The sequence below is a fragment of the Pelobates fuscus genome, chromosome 2 (assembly GCF_036172605.1).
Source record: "Pelobates fuscus isolate aPelFus1 chromosome 2, aPelFus1.pri, whole genome shotgun sequence".
In the NCBI taxonomy this organism is placed as follows: domain Eukaryota; kingdom Metazoa; phylum Chordata; class Amphibia; order Anura; family Pelobatidae; genus Pelobates; species Pelobates fuscus.
This window is the reverse complement of record NC_086318.1, coordinates 125,395,132-125,415,779: the sequence shown is the minus strand read 5'-3', so window position 1 is coordinate 125,415,779 and position 20,648 is coordinate 125,395,132.

The following is a 20,648-nucleotide window of genomic DNA, read 5'->3' as shown; positions in this document are numbered from 1 at the left end:
TTGCATGATGTCGACAGCTAGACTTGGTTGGGAGACAGGGCCGTCTTTCTGCATGGGCACCTTGGGCAGTTGCCAGGGGGTCCCACAAGCATAGCGTTGCCCATGTGCCGAGGCCAACAGGAGAGATCCTTTGATCTCCCCTGCCGGCCCATGGAGAGATGGCACTGCTCAATTGATTTGGGCCATCTGTGGATGGTGAGGAGATCAATGATCTCCCTCACTGGCTCAAAGGCCCTTTATTAGTGACAGGGAAGGAGGTAGGACCTGGGAGGCAGATAGTTCCTCACGGGAGCATGATAATCTGAGCGTTGCTGTGCGTTGCCATGGCAACACCCTTGACACAGCATTCTGCTCACGCAGGAGTGAAGACAGCCTGCAGCCAGAGAAGCTGCAACATATAAATCTATACTACTCACCACTGGACCACCAGCAGTTGCAGTGTCCCCCCCTCCTTCACCAAATTTAAGAAGAAGAGTGGGGGGACATGAAGCTTTTATTAATTTATTAATTAAAAAAAATATATATATCCCTTATCACTATGCACCCCCTTCACACACACACACACACACACATACACACAAACAGCACCCCTCACATCAGGGCCATCTTTAACACGGGGCAAACGGGGCAGCTGCCCCGGGCCCAGTTACTCCTGGGGGTCCCGAAGCAGCTGCCCCGTAGGCCCCATTGGCCTCAACTATTTCTCACTCCCGGTCGGTAACCCGCGCACTAAGGAGGCCCACCGGGTGGCCCATGCACAATGGGCCACTCGGTAAGCTTCTGTCAGCAGGAGCCCGGTCACGCGCTGAGGCACTTTAACAGTGCGAGTGGGCCCCTTGCTTTTCGGCATCAGGCTAGGAGGAAGTAACGGCCGTGCATCACTTCCTCCCACAAAGAGAGGAGCGCATGGGAAAGAAGAGTAGGCAGAGTGGGGGGGGGGGGGGGTGCTGGCCGAGAGAGCAAGACCCCAACTCCCAACACCTTCAGCCACCAGCAGGAAAGCCAGCCTCCAAGGTAGGAAACTGGAGGGTGGGTTTAAAAGTGTACATTTTGAGTATGGGTGTGTGTCAGTATGTCTGTCTGTGTGTGTGTCAGTATGTCTGTCAGTGTGTGTCGGTATGTCTATCAGTGTGTGTCGGTATGTCTGTCTCTATATGTGCCAGTATATTTTGGTGTTTGTGTTAGTGTGTATATATGTGTGTGTGTGTGTGTGTGTGTGTATCTGTATGAAGTCTGTGTGTGTATCTGGATGTTTTCTTTGTGTGTTTTTGTGTATTTGCATGTGTTTCAGGTTGTATAGCTGTGTGTCAGTGTGTATATGTGTCTGTGTATATCTACATGTATGCCAGTATGTACATCTGTGTGTCTGCATGTGTTTCAGTGTGTATATATCTGTGTCTATATGTGTGTGTGTATATGTGCATACATCTCAGCATTCACACACTAACACTACACACAAATACATACAGCACCCCTCACACACACTGAACCACACACACACTGCACTCCTCACACACACACACACACACAGCACCTCTCACACACACACTTCTCACATACACACAGCACCCCTCACATACACTGAACCCCCCCCCCACACACACACGGAACTCCTCACACACTACACCCCCCCCACACACACACACACGCACATACACAGCATCCCTCATACACGCACTGCATCCCTCATTGCTCTCTGGGTATTCAGCAGTCTGTGTGTTTATGTGTTCAGCAGTCTGTGTGTATGTATTCAGCAGTCTGTATATGTATTTAACAATCTGTGTGTATGTATCCAGCAGTCTGCATGTATTCAGTAGTCTCTGTGTGTGTGTACTCAGCAGTCTGTGTATGTGTGTGTATTCAGATGTATGTGTGTATGTAATCAGCAGCCTGTGTGTTTATTCAGCAGTCTATGTATTTTGCATTCTGTGTGTGTGTGTGTTCAACAGTCTGTGTGTGTGTATTCAGCAGGCTGTGTGTGTGTGATCAGCAGGCTGTGTGTGTGTGATCAGCAGTCTGTGTGTATGTGTATTCAGCAGTCTGTATGAATTCAGCAGTCTGTATGTATTAAGCAGTCTGTATGTATTGTATGAATGTATTGCATTTGTTGGAGGTACCAATAAATATAAGCTTCCTTTTATCGATAATTTACATTTAATTCCTGTGAGTGGTCTTGCATGCAGGGCCCCAGTGCATTGTTTTGCCCGGTGGCCTACAATGCTGTTAAGATGGCACTGTTGCGAGATAGAATATAAAAGTTGACATAGGATATGTATAGGTTTTAATTTTATCCAGCACCACCTCCACCAGGCACTTGGCAAGTGTGACTGTTTTACTGTGTGCTGCACATAAGATTCTGTAATTAGGCCCATCTTAATCATAAGGTGGCCATATACTTGGTATTTTACCAGAACAGACAGTATTTGAGACTGTCTGGCCAGTACTTTTATTAAAAAATTCTGGAAATACAGAGCTCAGAATTTTTCTCCAATTGCATGACTGCTGACTCATACCAGTCCCCCCACCGTTGCCCCCCCCCCCCAATAACACATGTGACACATTCTTGTAGTGGATAAAGGCAATGGCCACAGATTTTATTTAACATAACCAATGTTAAACGATGTCCAAACAGACAGTTCCCCGGGAGACAATTAGTTTAGCACAGAGCAAATTGGTGTTGGGTAACATTTCCTTACACAATAATATAATTTAAAAATAGAATATTATGTGTTTATGTGGATTCTCTTTGTGTCTTATATTCCATTTAGAATGAAGATCTGGAAACTTTGTATGATAAATCTACACATACAGAAGAAATCTTTATAGAAGGGGCATACTTTATCACTACACTGTATATTTACTAAGCTATATCTTTAACCCCTTAAGGACCAAACGTCTGGAATAAAAGGGAATCATGACATGTCACACATGTCCTGTGTCCTTAAGGTGTTAAGAGACATGCGTTAAACAGTTTGTTAGAATATTATTTTAGGAATAATATCATCTGGTTATCATGTATACAAGTATGAAAGGGATAGAGATGTAATAATTTGTTTGTTAATTTATTCAGCACTGCTACTTGTATGTTAGTCATAAATACACCAAACAGTAAAAAATGTGTATTTAACTATAGAGGCACTTGTGTGTTCCTTTTCAATTTACACCACACATTAATGCACTGTCACAGATTAATGTACTGTTGTGATTAATGTGTTTCATTACCTTTTTCATTTCAAAGTTTATGAAGTTATGGGGTATAGCAGCAGGAATAGAAGGAGTTAAGCTGTTTTAGTTATAAAACCAATTTAGAAATTTTAGGCTAACCCAGGCATTCTGTGAGCACATAGCAATTATTACATCATCAGGAGTTTTAGCAACAATGACAAATTTCAGAATTAAAGGGACACTCTATCCACCATCCTCCATCTTAATCTAGTGGTTTTGTTAGGGAACACTTACATTAAAAGCAATATATTTATTAACAGTGTTTAATTGTCGGGATTTCAGAGTGAATTCAATGTGAATTTTAATTTTAGCTAAAATAATGTTTGCCTTACATTTGAAATTTTCTTTGAATTCCCACCATTTTTCACTTTAGTGAGTAACCCTAAGAGTGTTCCTTTAAAAGCTGACGATAAAGGCTACACAAAAAGGATTGTAGCTGCCGGGCCTTGAGTGAAAGAAATTCTGTAAGCAGAAAGAGATGAGGCAAAAGTGGAGGTAAAAGGAAAAGGCTGTCACCATTTTTTTTTTATTTACCTTTTGTATTTTAGCCAATCCTGATGCTTGAAGGGTGTTCTTTTGAGATGAATTTGTATTCAATTTAAAGAAAAAATATTGCCAATGTAAGAAAAGTGATTTCAAACATCGACCAATTAACTTAACATAAGTAATGCAAAGCAAACGACAATACTCAAACCCAGGATAATGGCCAAAACAGTCTGTATTCATCACTTCTTTGAGCAATGAAATAGGGCTAATGAGTGCAAGATAGTGATAGTTCTGGACATAGGAGAGAAGGACAGTAGTATGTTTAGGGAAGAGGCTTTTAAACAAAAATAAAAGGAATTCATTATTATGATTAGTGTGAGCAAGCAACAGAATACACTGGTAAATAAACAATTGAACAAGTACGGTAACTGCAGCCTTCTATATCCAAACATGGCTGTGGGGCTAACTAGATTTGTTAAACATTTATATTGAAGGCATTATATATTTTTTTGTAATTGGAAAAAAAAACTCATATGCCTGTGTGAAGATTCCAGCCTGTAAGTGTGATTCAATAAAAAGGTGTTATCATTGTTTAAAGACAGAGGCGGCTCTCTAATTAGGCGGTTTAGGCGGTTTAGGCTCGCGGCCGCCTAAACCACCTGTGAGCAGAGTGTGTCAGGTCCTCGGTCAGTGACCGAGGACCTGACACCAGGAGGGGGCCCGGCGGCTTGCCCGGTATGCCGCCGGGTGCGAGGCCCCTCCTGGCTGCCCGGCCACCATCGCAGACACTGGTCTGCAGCTCCGCAGTGTGCAGAGCTGCAGACCATGTGACTCGCGAGAATTGGCCAATCAGAGCGTTGCCGCGGGTTACCGCGGCAACGCTCTGAAATCTCGCGAGATTACATGGTCTGCAGCTATGCGGAGCTGCAGACCGGAAGCAGTGGCCACCGGACCACCAGGGAACCCACTGGACCACCAGGGAAAGGTAGGCTCTCCCTCCCCATCACCCCCACCAAACTCAGCCTCACCCACAGCATCACCCCCATCACCCTCAGCCTCACCCCCCACCACCATCACCCCCCACCACCATCACCACCCTCAGCCTCACCCCCCACCACCCTCAGCCTCACCCCCACCACCCTCAGCTTCACCCCCCCCACCCTCAGCCTCACCCCCCCCACCATCACCCCCACCACTCTCACCATCACTCCCCACCACCCTCAGCCTCACCCCCCACCACCATCACCCCTCCCCACCCTCACCATCACCCCCCACCACCCTCAGCCTCACCCCCACCACCATCACCCTCAGCCTCACCCCCACCATCCTCAGCCTCACCCCCCACCATCACCCCTCCCCACCCTCACCATCACCCCCCACCACTCTCACCATCACCCCCCAGCACCCTCAGCCTCACCCCCCACCACCATCACCCCTCCCCACCCTCACCATCACCCCCCACCACCCTCAGCCTCACCCCCCACCACCATCACCCCACCACCCTCAGCCTCACCCCCACCACCCTCAGCCTCTCCCCCCCACCCTCAGCCTCACCCCCTCACCATCACCCCCACCACCCTCAGCCTCACCCCCCACAACCATCACCCCCACCACCCTCAGCCTCACCCCCCACCACCATCAGCCTCACCCCCACCACCATCACCCCCACCACCCTCAGCCTCACCCCCACCACCCTCAGCCTCACCCCCCACCACTCTCACCATCACCCCCCAGCACCCTCAGCCTCACCCCCCACAACCATCACCCCCACCACCCTCAGCCTCACCCCCACCACCATCACCCCCCACCACCCTCAGCCTCACCCCCACCACCCTCAGCCTCACCCCCACCACATTCAGCCTCACCCCCACGACCCTCAGCCTCACCCCCCCACCCTCAGCCTCACCCCCCCACCATCAACCCCACCACTCCCACCATCACACACCACCCTCAGCCTCACCCCCCACCACCATCACCCCCACCACCCTCACCCTCAGCCTCACCCCCCACCATCACCACTCCCCACCCTCACCATCACCCCCCACCACTCTCACCATCACCCCCCAGCACCCTCAGCATCACCCCTCCCCACCCTCACCATCACCCCCCACCACCCTCAGCCTCACCCCCCACAACCATCACCACCCTCAGCCTCACCCCCTACCACCATCACCCCCCACCACCCTCAGCTTTACCCCCACCACCCTCAGCTTTACCCCCCACCACCCTCAGCTTTACCCCCCACCACCCTCAGCTTTACCCCCCACCACCCTCAGCCTCACCCCCCACCACCCTCGGCTTCATCCCCCACCACTCTCAGCCTCACCACCCCCCCACCACCCTCATCATCACCACCCCCCCACCACCCTCATCATCACCACCATCCCCCACCACCCTCAGCATCACTCCCCCCACCACCCTCAGCATCACCCCCCTCACCACCCCCAGCCTCACCCCCACCACCCTCAGCATAACCCTCCGTCACCACCCTCAGCCTCACCCCACTCACCATCACCCCCTCCTTCTCACATCACCCCCTCTCACTCTCACATTACCCCCTCTCACTCTCACATTACCCCCTCTCACTCTCACATTACCCCCTCTCACTCTCACATTACCCCCTCTCACTCTCACATTACCCCCTCACTCTCACATTACCCCCCTCACTCTCACATTACCCCCCTCACTCTCACATTACCCCCCTCACTCTCACATTACCCCCCTCACTCTCTCATTAGCCCCCCACTCTCACATTAGCCCCCCCACTCTCACATTAGCCCCCCCACTCTCACATTACCCCCCCACTCTCACATTACCCACCCACTCTCACATTACCCACCCACTCTCACATTATGCCCCCTCACTCTCACATTACCCCCCTCACTCTCACATTACCCTCACTCTCACATTACCCCCCTCTCACTCTCACATTACCCCCCCACTCTCACATTACCCACCCACTCTCACATTACCCCCCTCACTCTTACATTACCCCCTCACTTTTACATTACCCCCCCTCACTCTCACATTACCATCACCCCCCGCTCCCTGTCACATTACCATCACCCCCCGCTCCCTCTCACCATCAACCCCCCGCTCCCTCTCACCATCACTCCCCCGCTCCCTCTCACCATCACTCCCCCGCTCCCTCTCACCATCACACCCCCCGCTCCCTCTCACCATCACACCCCCCGCTCCCTCTCACCATCACACCCCCCGCTCCCTCTCACCATCACACCCCCCGCTCCCTCTCACCATCACACCCCCCGCTCCCTCTCACCATCATCCCCCCGCTCCCTCTCACCATCACCCCCCTTTCACCATCACCCGCCTCTCACATCACCCCCCTTTCACCATCACCCGCCTCTCACCATCACCCCCCCATACACACAACACACTTCAAGCAGCTACCCCATACACAGGGTCTCAGACAAAAACGCAAACATGCTCACAGAGACATACATTCACACACACAATGATACTCTCTGTCAGACACACTCTCAGGCACATACACAGGTAGACAGTGCATCAATGTGTATATGTGACACTTTTTTGTTAGTGGGGCCTCATGTTTGCGTTTCGCCTAAGGCCTCATAAAGTCTAGAGCCGCCTCTGTTTAACCCCTTAAGGACACATGACGTGTCTGACACGTCATGATTCCCTTTTATTCCAGAAGTTTGGTCCTTAAGGGGTTAAAGATACACACTATGTTCTGCTTTTCTCCTTTCTGTTGCATATATGGCTGATGATTGAAAGTGACAACGATAACCACGTCCCTAAAGAAACCTGTATGCGCCTGTTATTTACTTATTCCTTGTGAGTAACCTGTTGGCCACTCACATTTTCACTTATATTTCCGCCTTTCTTAGGCTATTTCACAATTTTTAGATTGTATATATTTTGTAAAATTCTAAGCCATATGGAATTGAACTTCATTTGCTAATTTACATTCCATATACAATAGTTCATCTCTAATACCATTTCACCATAATTTAGTCAATATATTATAATTCACCGCATGTGGCATTTCATTAAGACGTGCAATGGACCTCAAGAGAGCAGTAAGATAGGTGTGGGCAGGTGTATGAACATACTTTAAATTTCAACGACCCCATGACTGTGCCTTCAAATGTGACCACAATGGATACCAAAATGGTCGGTTCCCCAAGAACCTCTTAGCATCAGTGTCAAAAGGGGAGTACTTTGTGTCCACCCCAGAGTCTTCATTTTTTCTGGACTGCAAGATGACTAAGGACAGATAGCTACAATAAAAATGTACTTCACATAATCAGCAAGCAGCCAAACTTTAAAAATAAATGAATAAATAAAAAAGTATGGGAAGTTACATTCTGTAATAGATTCTGAATCAACCTTCTCTTACAGGGACACTGTGGGCACACAAACCACTTCATCTCAATATAGTGGTCTGGGTACCATACCCCTGTCCTTTTAATCCTGCAACTGAAAACATTGCTGTTTTGCAGAAAAGGAAATGTTTACATTACAGGGTTAACATGTCTGTAGTCATGTTCATATAATGTACTAAACATGCCATGTTTAGGCTATTACAGTTCCATGGCATACTTTCTTGTTTCTTATCACATTTTTATTTGTGGATCATGTGACTAATTAACTTTTGGCTTTATATACATACGATTCAGATAATGTCTGTGACTAAGGCTCTTGGGAGCCAAAACTTTGCATGTTTTGTGGGATGGTTTTCCCTTAAATAAACTGACACCATCAGGATTCGGGAGTGTTGCTTGTGTCTTCTGCTTATTATATTGCCTAGCGGATTCACGTTGTCCATTTACACGGAGCACCTCCTGGACGACGGCTGGCTTGTAGGGCGGAACCTGTGTGCAGAGTATCTTGTTTCCTATGCCTGTAGGCCAGTCCCACTGACAGCCATAGGTGGCACTTCCTATGTGAAAGCATTGAATTGGCTGAGATCATGAAGAGAAAGAGTCAAGGAGGCATCGCAGAAAGGGAGAAAAGGTAAGTTAATTACCTTTTTCCTTCACCTGGGTGGGAGGGATGTATTCCTAACATTATAGTGTTCCTTCAACCCCTTAGTGACCAATGACGTATCAGATACGTCTGACAAAAACTGGTCATTAACGACCTCGGATGTACCTGATACGTCTGTGGCACATTTGAGTGCTGGAAGAGATTTATGACAGACAACAGTGTTACAATGTCACTATTGATACATTTTAAAAATATTTATTTTCAAACAGCAATGTCCTACTTGTACTTATAGCCCTATAACATGTGGAAAAAAACATGTTAACATTGGGTATTTCTAAACTCAGGACAAAATTCAGAAATGATTTAGCACGGCTGTTTTTTCGCAGTTGTAGAAGCGTAACAGATTTTGGAGGTCAAATTTAGAAAAAGTGTTTTTTTCCTAAAAAAAAAATCACATTTTTTCATCATATTTTATAATAATTATATAATTTTATAGTGAATTATATGATAATACTAGAAAAGCTACAATTTCTGGGGAAATTGTGTAAAGTGTTCTTGCCTCCACCAGTAGTCTACAACTGGAGTGGGCGGAGTAACTGGGTGGAGTGGCTTGAGTAACTGTTGTGTGGCTGGAGTAACTGTGGAAAGGTTGGACTGGGCAGAGTAACTGTGTGGAGTGTTTGGAGTGAGTAAAGATAGTAAACATTACACTAACCAATTGATTGATCACATTTAAAAATTGCACATGGCAAGCTTGATAGAGTGAGAAATGCATTTCAACTTTTATTTATTTATATAGCACATTTAATTGCAACGTTGTTTCCCAAAGTGCTTTACAGTTACATTAAAACATACAGTTATAAAAACATTAGCAGGTGTACAAAAGGCCCTGTCTATGACATCACTTGCTGCTCCAGCTTGGCACAGGTCAGAGTATTTTGGCGGTTGCCATCTTCAAACGGTCGTATTTTAAAAACTATACATCCTACAGCAGAGAATTTTATATTGTGAGAATCACAAGACCCAGACATACATGTATGTCTCTGAAATATTAAACATGAAGGCACAGTCGCAGTTTAGAAATTGCCCTTCAAATGTGAGCTGGCTAAAGTGGAGTTTTAATAAATGTCAATGGACGGTGTGAGTTGCAAACAAATGGTCATATTGTTAAAACTATAAGGACTATGGCTTAGCCGTGGACATTTCTAGTGGCAGCAGGGATAGCTGAACGTTTTGATATAAGATTTGTGTAGGTGGGCTTGAAAATTAGGGAGTGGTGGCAGTTTAGAAATCATGTCCTGATTTTTCAGCTTTTGTCAGCTCCCACTCTAGTTTTGAACATTTTGCCATTCATTCCTATGGGACCAATTTCGCCACAAAAACGACGATATTCCGTGAACCATTTGGCGAAACGTTCCACAAAGTAATAGCACACCAATCGGGAACAATCCGCACGTTTCGGTATATTACTCTCTATGTAGTGTAAAAACTGTGGGAGGAGTTAGGGTGGTAAATTTGGCTATAATAAGAATAATAATATATATGTTAGATAACATTAAGTGGTCTTGCTATGCATGAACACTTAATTATATGAATTATATGAAAATAATGGTATCTTTAGAAAGACCATTTAATAGTGAGAAAAGCGGTATATAATATGTGTGGGTAAAGTAAATGCCCACACCGCAGAAATGTAAAAAGAGACCTGGACCTTAAAGGACCACTCTAGGCACCCAGACCACTTCAGCTTAATGAAGTGGTCTGGGTGTCAGGTCCCTCTAGGGTTAACCCTTTTTTTTTTATAAACATAGCAGTTTCAGAGAAACTGCTATGTTTATAATAGGGTTAAGCCAGCCTCCAAATCCTCTAGTGGCTGTCTCACTGACAGCCGCTAGAGGCGCTTGCGTGATTCTCACTGTGAAAATCACAGTGAGAGCACGCAAGCGTCCATAGGAAAGCATTGTAAATGCTTTCCTATGCGACCGGCTGAATGCGCGCGCAGCTCTTGCCGCGCATGCGCATTCAGCCGAAAGGGAGGATCGGAGGCGGAGAGGAGGAGGAGAGCTCCCCGCCCAGCACTGGAATAAAGGTAAGTTTTAACCCTTTACTCTCCATCCAGCCCGGTGGGGGCACCCTCAGGGCACTATAGTGCCAGGAAAAGGAGTATGTTTTCCTGGCACTATAGTGGTCCGTTAACGGTAAGAAAATTGAAAAACGGTCTGGTCACTAAGGGGTTAACTTGCAAAACAGGAAGAATCAGAATAATATTGAATTGCCCAAAGGTCACTTTCTGTACTCGGCAATTAATGAAATGCATTTAATTGGAGGATAAAAATAAAATTCATGGAGAAATGAACATAATTTCCATTACGCTTCAAAAATATATTTCTACTACCATTTCTAAATAGAGATGTAGATCATTTGAATTACTTTTCATCAGATGTGATGACAGAGAGTGCAAGTTTGCTTTTAAATTGAGACATTCACAAAGTAATTCTGAAAATCTGAACACTACAGATGTCTGCAGATTAGAAAAGCCAAACATCCCCTATTGGATGTAAGGTTCCATGGCCCATTATAAATACAGGAAATTGCATGAGAATCCTATTTTGGTTGATGCAGAAAAAATCTAAACTGTCTGATAACAGAAAAAGGAAATGTAATAAAGCCACAAGAATAAAAAGCAAGAAAGGACTCAGCATGCTCAAATCAAGTTATGGAATCCTCGAATGCCAAGTGTACGGTACTAGCAGAACTGTAAAAAAAAAAAAAAAAAAAAGCACTCTGGAAGCATTGCAAGTGTTTTAGGATTCAATTTGTCAGGGTTCAACAATTTAAAAATATGTGGAAATACCAGCTCTAATAGAATTGCAACTAAAATAGAATCTTTTAATGTAAATATTATAAAAAATACAAAATAAAAAGAAAATCTAAATATTAAAAAGTAGCCTATGGATACAGATAGAAGAGAAATCCAACTATAATTCTCGTATAATCCGATATATAGGTTAACAGGCTGGCTTGCAAACCTATTGCTCAAATACAGTGTTTGAGATGGAAAATACATTTACCACTTTCCAAAATTAGTTTGTGTGCAAGGGTTATGCACATATATATATATATATATATATACATATATATATATATATATATATATATATATAGCAATTAATCTGTATGTATAAAGAAAAGGTTATGAGCTGAAGTGGTCTGGGTGCATACAGTGTCCATTTGAATTTCACCTTGAATTCTCACTTTAGTGAATAACCCTGCAAGTGTTTGCTAAAAGGAAAATATTTTATTATAATACCTGTGCCATCTAGTGGTCAAATTGGATTTTGGAAACAATTAAGGTGTCTGCTTTATTACAGTGCAGTGAAGTATATGCAGGGGCAAATAAGTGTATTTATATATTGTTTTAATTTAATTTTTATATACTGAAATATATACAGGGGCAAAGAAATGTATTTATATATTGTTTTAATTTTATTTTAACTTGTCTATACTTGTCTAGATTTCTGTAGAGCAGTGGATGCAGGTAGAGATAGCACAGACATATGTTTTTCAATGGAGAGATGGGTGGGCATTGAGCAGTGAACATGCATGTTGCATCAGCATGTGATATTACATTCCTGTAGTCCTCTGGGGAAAAATATGTATTTACCAAAGGAATAATCACAGCAACTACAGAGAAACACAGATAGGATTGTTCTCCTGCTCTAGCCTGTCACTCTTTACTCAGCATTCAGGGCCGGCACGTTCTATAGGTGACTTATTCAGTTGCCTAGGGCACACCGGCCCTGGGGGAGAGGCACCAGATTTGCTCCCTCCTGCCAGTCACTCAATGTAGCGTGGCCTGACCACGGTACAGGAGCTTCTCAGTAAGCACTTCCTGTCAGTTCGGCCGGGTACAGGAAACAAAGTCCTGCTCCGAGCCGCCTGGCCACGCTACAAAGCTAGGTAGGAGGCACAACAGGGGGGTGGATAACACTAATGGGGAGAGCAGGGGGAGAGGTAGGACCACCAAATGGGGGGGAGGAGGAGAGGGACGACCACTACGAGAGGGGAGGGAAGGAGAGGGAGGATCACTAAGAGGGGGAAGAGGACCACTAAGGGGGGCAGGGGAAGAGAGGGGAGACCACTAAGTGGGTAGGGCAAAGGGAGGACCACTAAGGGGTTGGGGGAAATGGAGGACCACTAAGGGGTTGGAGGAGATGGAGGACCACTAAGGGAGGGCTGGGGAAGAGAGGACACTAAGGGAGGGCGAGTGGGGGAGAGAGGACCACTATGGGTGTGGGGGCGAGAGGAACACCAGGGGGGGTGGAGGAGAGAGGACCACTAAGGGAGGTTGGGGGAGATGGAGGCCCCCTAAGGGAGTTGTAGGAGAGTGAACCACTAAGAGGGGGAGAGACCCCTAGGGGACAGCGAAGGGAGTGGAACACTGAGGGACAGGGAAGAGATGGGAGACAGGGGGCAGGGGAGAGCTCCAAAGACAGAGGGGACATCTCTAATGGAGGGGAGGAGAGAGCACTAAGGGACAGGAGGGGAGGTGAGAGCACTAAGGGACAGTAGAGGGGAGCTCTAAGGGATGGGTGGGGAAACCACTAAGGGAAAGAAGGGAAAGGGAGAGCACTAAGAGGCAGTAGGGGAGGGGAGATGTCAGGAATATATTGATCCAGCATGCAGAATAGTATCACACCCTAGAACCATCTTACCGGGCCTATAATGACCGGACTTAACGTACCCGAGAATAGTCAGAAAACTAGCTGAGGTCAGGGACAAAGAACGAGACACAGCGATAAGGAAAAGCCAAAAGTCAAGGGTACCAGAAATCAGGGAAGTAAAAACGAAGCCAAAGTCAAAACAAAGAAAAACACATTCAGAAACACACTCGACAGGGCAATGAGCTAAGAAATAAGTGAGTTTAAATAACCTCTTGCAGATCCGATTGGCTGTACCTCGCCCTTGACCCCAAAACGTGTGAGTGCGTCTTTTGCGTGACGTCACCCGCACGTCGATGTCGTCTTTACCATGGACGGACATAAGGGCTATATAATTGCGTGGGTCCGCAGCGACCGGCGTGCACCGACATGCGGCAAAAGCCAGGCATCATGGCTGAAGACCGCCGAGCCGCACTCCGCTCGATCTTCAGAAGGTAATTATCTCTGTTTTTGCAACATGGAGACGAAGGATACGTGACAGGAGAGCACTAAGGGACAGGAGGGAGGGGAGAGCACTGAGGGACAAGAGGGGAGATTACTCATTGACAGGAGGGGAGAGCATTATAAAAAATATAAATGAAGAGCTACTCCCCTCTCAGCCCCTATCCTACCCCACAAATCCTCTCTTTCACACTACACACATACACAATGCATCTTTACGCATACACATAAAAATACAATGCACCCCTTACAGACACACACTGCATTACATGACATACACAGAAACACACCTTGCATTCCTTACACATACAAACACAGGTTCACACAATGCATCCCTTACTCACCCAGAAACATACAATGCATTCCTTACACACAAGCACACACTGAATCCCCTATACACACGCTACATCCCTTACACAAATTGGTATCCCTATACACTACATTCTATAAGAACACACACACATTACATCCTCTACAATAACACACCCCCTACACACATACACTCCACTCCCCGTGAGCGAACTCATGGGTGGGCCATGTAGGTGGATTTATGGGCGGGCCTTCTAGGCATACTCACGGTCAGGGGCCCAAAAAAATTGAGCTGCTTCCTGTTTGTTGATTTTTGTGAGCACTGTTACAAACAGTACACCAGATCAGTGGAGCCAAACTGCAGCCTGAGCCCATCGTTATCCTCTTGTCCTCATCTGTTGGTAAGTAGGCAATCCAATATATTATTAGTGGCCAGGGCCGCCATCAGGGGGTGACAACCATGACGGTTGTCACGGGCCCGGCAGCCCTGGGGGGCCCGGACTGCTCTGGCAGTCCCGGGCCCCACTTTCCCTCTCTGCACACATAGATAGCGAATATCGCTATCTATGTGTGCAGCCGCGGGCCCCCGGCTTCCCTGTTACCGCAGAGGGGGCCCAGGCAGCACACAGCCTCTTCTCTTCTCGTTTCTGCTAATAACTCTCGCGAGACCCGGTTGCCATGGCAACGCTCCGCGGGTCTCGCGAGAGTTATTAGAGGAGAGAGAAGAGAAGAGGCTGTGTGCTGCCTGGGCCCCCTCTGCGGTAACAGGGAAGCCAGGGGGCCCCACCATGCCACCGGACCACCAGGGATGGAATATCCCCCCTCCCTAGACACAGGTAAGCAGGGAGGGGGGAGAAACAATTTAATTAAATGTAATTTTTTTTTTTTATTATGTTAAAATGCCCCCCCTCCCCCTCACCCCAGATTGCACATTTACACACATACACTGACACAACACACACACACACACTACATACACTGACACAACACACACACACACTACATACACTGACACAACACACACAGTGCATACACTGACACAACACACACACGCACTATATACACTAACACAGCACACACACACTATATACACTAACACAACACACACACACACACTACATACACTAACACAACACACACACACACACTACATACACTAACACAGCACACACACACACACTACATACACTAACACAACACACACACACTACATACACTAACACAACACACACACACTACATACACTGACACAACACACACACTGACACAACACACACACACTACATACACTGACACAACACACACACTGACACAACACACACACACACACACTACATACACTGACACAACACACACACACTACATACACTGACACAACACACACACACTACATACACTGACACAACACACACACTGCATACACTGACAACACACACACACACACTGCATATACTGACACAACACACACACACACTATATACACTAACACAACACACACACTGCATACACTGGCACAACACACACACACTACATACACTGACACAACACACACACTGCATACACTGACACAACACACACACTGCATACACTGACACAACACACACACTGCATGCACTGACACAACACACACACCCACTACATACACTGACACAACACACACACTACATACACTGACACAACACACACACTGCATACACTAACACAACACACACTGCATACACTAACACAACACACACTTTGCATACACTGACACAACACACACTCTCCATACACTGACACAACACACTCTGCATACACCAACACAACACACACATGACATACACTAACACAACACACACACGGCATACACTAAGACAACACACACTCTGCATACACTGACACAACACACACTGCATACACTAACACCACACACACAATGCATACACTAACACAACACACACTCTGCATACACTGACACAACACACACTCTGCATACACTGACACAACACACACACTCTGCATACACTGACAACACACACACTCTGCATACACTGACACAACACACACTGCATACACTTACACAACACACACTCTGCATACACAACACACACTGCATACACTTACACAACACACACTGCATACACTTACACAACACACACTGCATACACTACCACAACACACACTCTGCATACACTGACACAACACACACTGCATACACTAATACAGCACACACTGCATACACTAACACGCACACTGCATACACTAACACAACATACATACTGCATACACTAACACAACACACACACACTGCATACACTAATACAACACACACACACACTGCATACACTAACACACACAGTGCATACACTAATACACTAATACAATACACACACTGCATTCACTAATACAACATGCACTCTGCATACACTACACACTAACCCACTCACTGCATCCACTATACTGACACACACTCTGCATTCGCTACATATTAACACACTCTGCATTCACTACACTAGCACACACTCTGCATCCGCTACACACTAACACACTCTCTGCATTCACTACACATTAACACTCTGCATTCACTACACTAACACACACTCTGCATCCGCTGCACACTAACACACTCTCTGCATCCGCTACACACTAACACACTCTCTGCATTCACTACACATTAACACACTCTCTGCATTCACTACACTAACACACTTTCTGCATTCACTACACTAACACACTCTCTGCATTCACTACACATTAACACACTCTCTGCATTCACTACACATTAACACACTCTCTGCATTCACTACAAATTTACACACACACTACATTCATTACACTGGCACACTCTGCATTCACTACACCCTAACACACTCTCTGCATTCACTACACATTAACACACTCTCTGCATTCACTACACTAACACACTTTCTGCATTCACTACACTTACACACTTTCTGCATTCACTACACTAACACACTCTCAGCATTCACTACACATTAACACACTCTCTGCATTCACTACACATTAACACACTCTCTGCATTCACTACAAATTTACACACACACTACATTCATTACACTGGCACACTCTGCATTCACTACACCCTAACACACACTCTGCATTTATTACACACTAACACACACTCTGCATTCACTAAACTATGCACACACTCTGCATTCACTATACTAACATACACTCTGCATCAACTGTACACACAGCATCCACTACACAAACATCTTGTATTCACAGTACACACACTACATCCACCACAAATTGAAACACTCTGCATTCACTATACACAGACACTGCGTCTAATACACACACTACATCCACTACAGACACTGCATCCACTAAACACATTTCATCTAGTACATACAAACACTACATCCACTACACAAACACACACTACATCACTGTACACACACTACATCCACTACTCAAACACTCTCTGCATTCACTACACATTAACACTCTGCATTCACTATACACAGACACTGTGTCTAATACACACACTACATCCACTACAGACACTGCATCCACTAAACACATTTCATCTAGTACATACAAACACTACATCCACTACACAAACACACACTACATCACTGTACACACACTACATCCACTACTCAAACACTCTCTGCATTCACTACACATTAACACTCTGCATTCACTACACTAACACACACTCTGCATCCGCTACACACTAACACACCCTCTGCATTCACTACACATTAACACTCTGCATCCGCTACAAACTAACACACACTCTGCATCCGCTACACACTAACACACACTATGCATCCGCTACACACTAACACACTCTCTGCATTCACTACACATTTACACACACTCTGCATTCACTGCACTAACACACACACACTACATTTATTACACTGACACACTCTGCATTCACTACACACTAACACACACTCTGCATTCATTACACACTAACACACACTCTGCAATCATTACACACTAACACACTCTGGATTCACTATACTGACACACACTCTGCATTAACTGTACACACAGCATCCACTACACAAACATCCTGTATTCACAGTACACACACTACATCCACCACAAATTGAAACACTCTGCATTCACTATACACAGACACTGCGTCTAATACACACACTGCATCCACTACAGACACTGCATCCACTAAACACATTTCATCTAGTACATACAAACACTACATCCACTACACAAACACACACTACATCACTGTACACACACTACATGCACTACTCAAACACACTTTGCGTTCACTATACACACTGCATCCTCTACACAAACACACACTCTGCATTCACTGCACAAACAGTATCTAATAAACACAAACACTACATCCATTACACACATTCTAATTCACTTCCACTATACACACCACATTCAGTCCCGCATCATTGTCAGCGGACTAGGTAGGGCGTGGGCGGGCCCGGTAGGGGGTCGGGGGGGGGGGGCCCAGACCTTGTGCTTTGTCAGGGGCCCCAAAATTTCTGATGGCAGCCCTGTTAGTGGCACTAATCTCTAATTTGCCTCACATTAAAGGGCCTTTATAGTCACCAGAACCACTACAGCTTAATGTAGTGGTTCTGGTGTCTACAGCCTGTCCCTGCAGGCTTTGTAATGTAAATACACTGCCTTTTCAGATAAAAGACACTGTGCGCAGAACTGGCATTGGCCTATATGGCAGATCATATGGGTGGGGCATTGTGATGTCACATGGTGGGCAGAACATATGGGGGGCGGCAAATTTTTGTTTGCCTAGGATGGCAAAAATCCTTGCACGGGCCCTGTCAGCATGGTTCATTATATGGAGAGTGGATGGTCTATAAATTTAAAGAGCATTTTAAGAATATACTTTTGCTAGCAATCCACTGCATAGATGTAGCATAACATAATGTATCTTTGATAGGTACCCTTTAAAAAATGAATTCAATTAAAATGCCAAACATGTACGTGCAATACGATATACCAGCACGTAATATTGAAATATGTTTAATACCCAGTTATATAGCAAATGGCCTCCTTTCTTCCCACACACCAACATATAATTCAAATGCTATGTCAACTATTGCAAAGCGTTTGAAAATTTCCCATGCTTTGCAACGTGAATTTGCCTCTGATCAATTATTTCTCGAGAGAAGTGAGACATATAATTAACCTGCCAAGGGTTTTTAATTAGTTGTCTGCTGACTGCTGGGGGCAAATAGTACTTAAAATTATCATTCACTCACCAGATGTCCCGAATTTAATTCAAACTGTGCTTTGTAAATCTTCTGAATTTACTTTTTGCTACATATTAAGTACACAGGCCTACAATGACATGCAGAGGGTCCGCAGCTTTCAGTGGTGCCAGCTATTTGGTTAGTACTAAAATTGTACATGATGAAAAAACTGCTTTGGCTAAATCGATTTGTCCCCCCCCCAGATTTTTAGGGTCAGCCATTTTGGAAATCATCCATGTGGTATTATGGTTCGGATTAATTTTCTCCAATGCAATCATTTCTGGAAAAATTATTCGGACAGAAAAGGCAGAACAATTGGAAAATTACAAAATATATGCCCAATATAAATATTACATATACAATTTTTCCTCCAAATTTTTTTTCACAGATCAAGTTGGAAAAAATAGCCAATAGAGTGAGGAAAGGCTAAGCAATAAAAAATCTAAATTTAAATATTACACACTTATTAAATATATAACATATAAATATGAGTTTCTTTACTGCTCAACCTTTTAGTCACTTTTTTCAAATTATTTTTATTAAAGATTTTTCAAAACAATTTTAGCAAAAATATAACGAGTAGACAGGTACAAGCAGACATCCAACTTACACACGAACAAGCTTGATTTTGCACACATTTATGCTCACACTTCCTTCTCCAACATGGAAAGACCAAACGAGCATACATAACTTCTCACACTTGCAGAATCCCAGGGGCACAACAAACACTCTATCAACTTTGTTACACCAAGGCCTACCCGGTGTTCGTCTTCACGCATGTTCACAATAAGAAAATGTGCTTAATACCTTCCTGTAAATGTTTTCAATATGCTGTTAACAACAATGTTACACGAGAACAACACCATTATCCTTGTATTTCTTAATCTATGTGGTGATGATGATTTTGTTGAAATGCTAAGCCAAGCACGAAAAATAAAGAATTAAAAAAAAATCATATATAATATGTAAAAATAGGGAATAAAATAGGAAGAGTGGGAGATAACATAAAGGAATATGAAGGTGTTTACATCTATAAGTATACAAATTAATATTATCATTTACATAAATGTAATAAAATACACTTCTCACTTGATCTGTGAATAAAATCGACATTTAATGACTGCTCTCTAGCCATCAATCATCTTTTCTTAGATAAAAAAACGGTGATCAGCGCAAAGGAAATTGTGGAATATACATACGATACAAGGGTAATTCCTAGTATGTAAATCTATGAATACAAAATAAAACAAAAATTATGGTGCAGTACAGTAAGTTTAGAGAA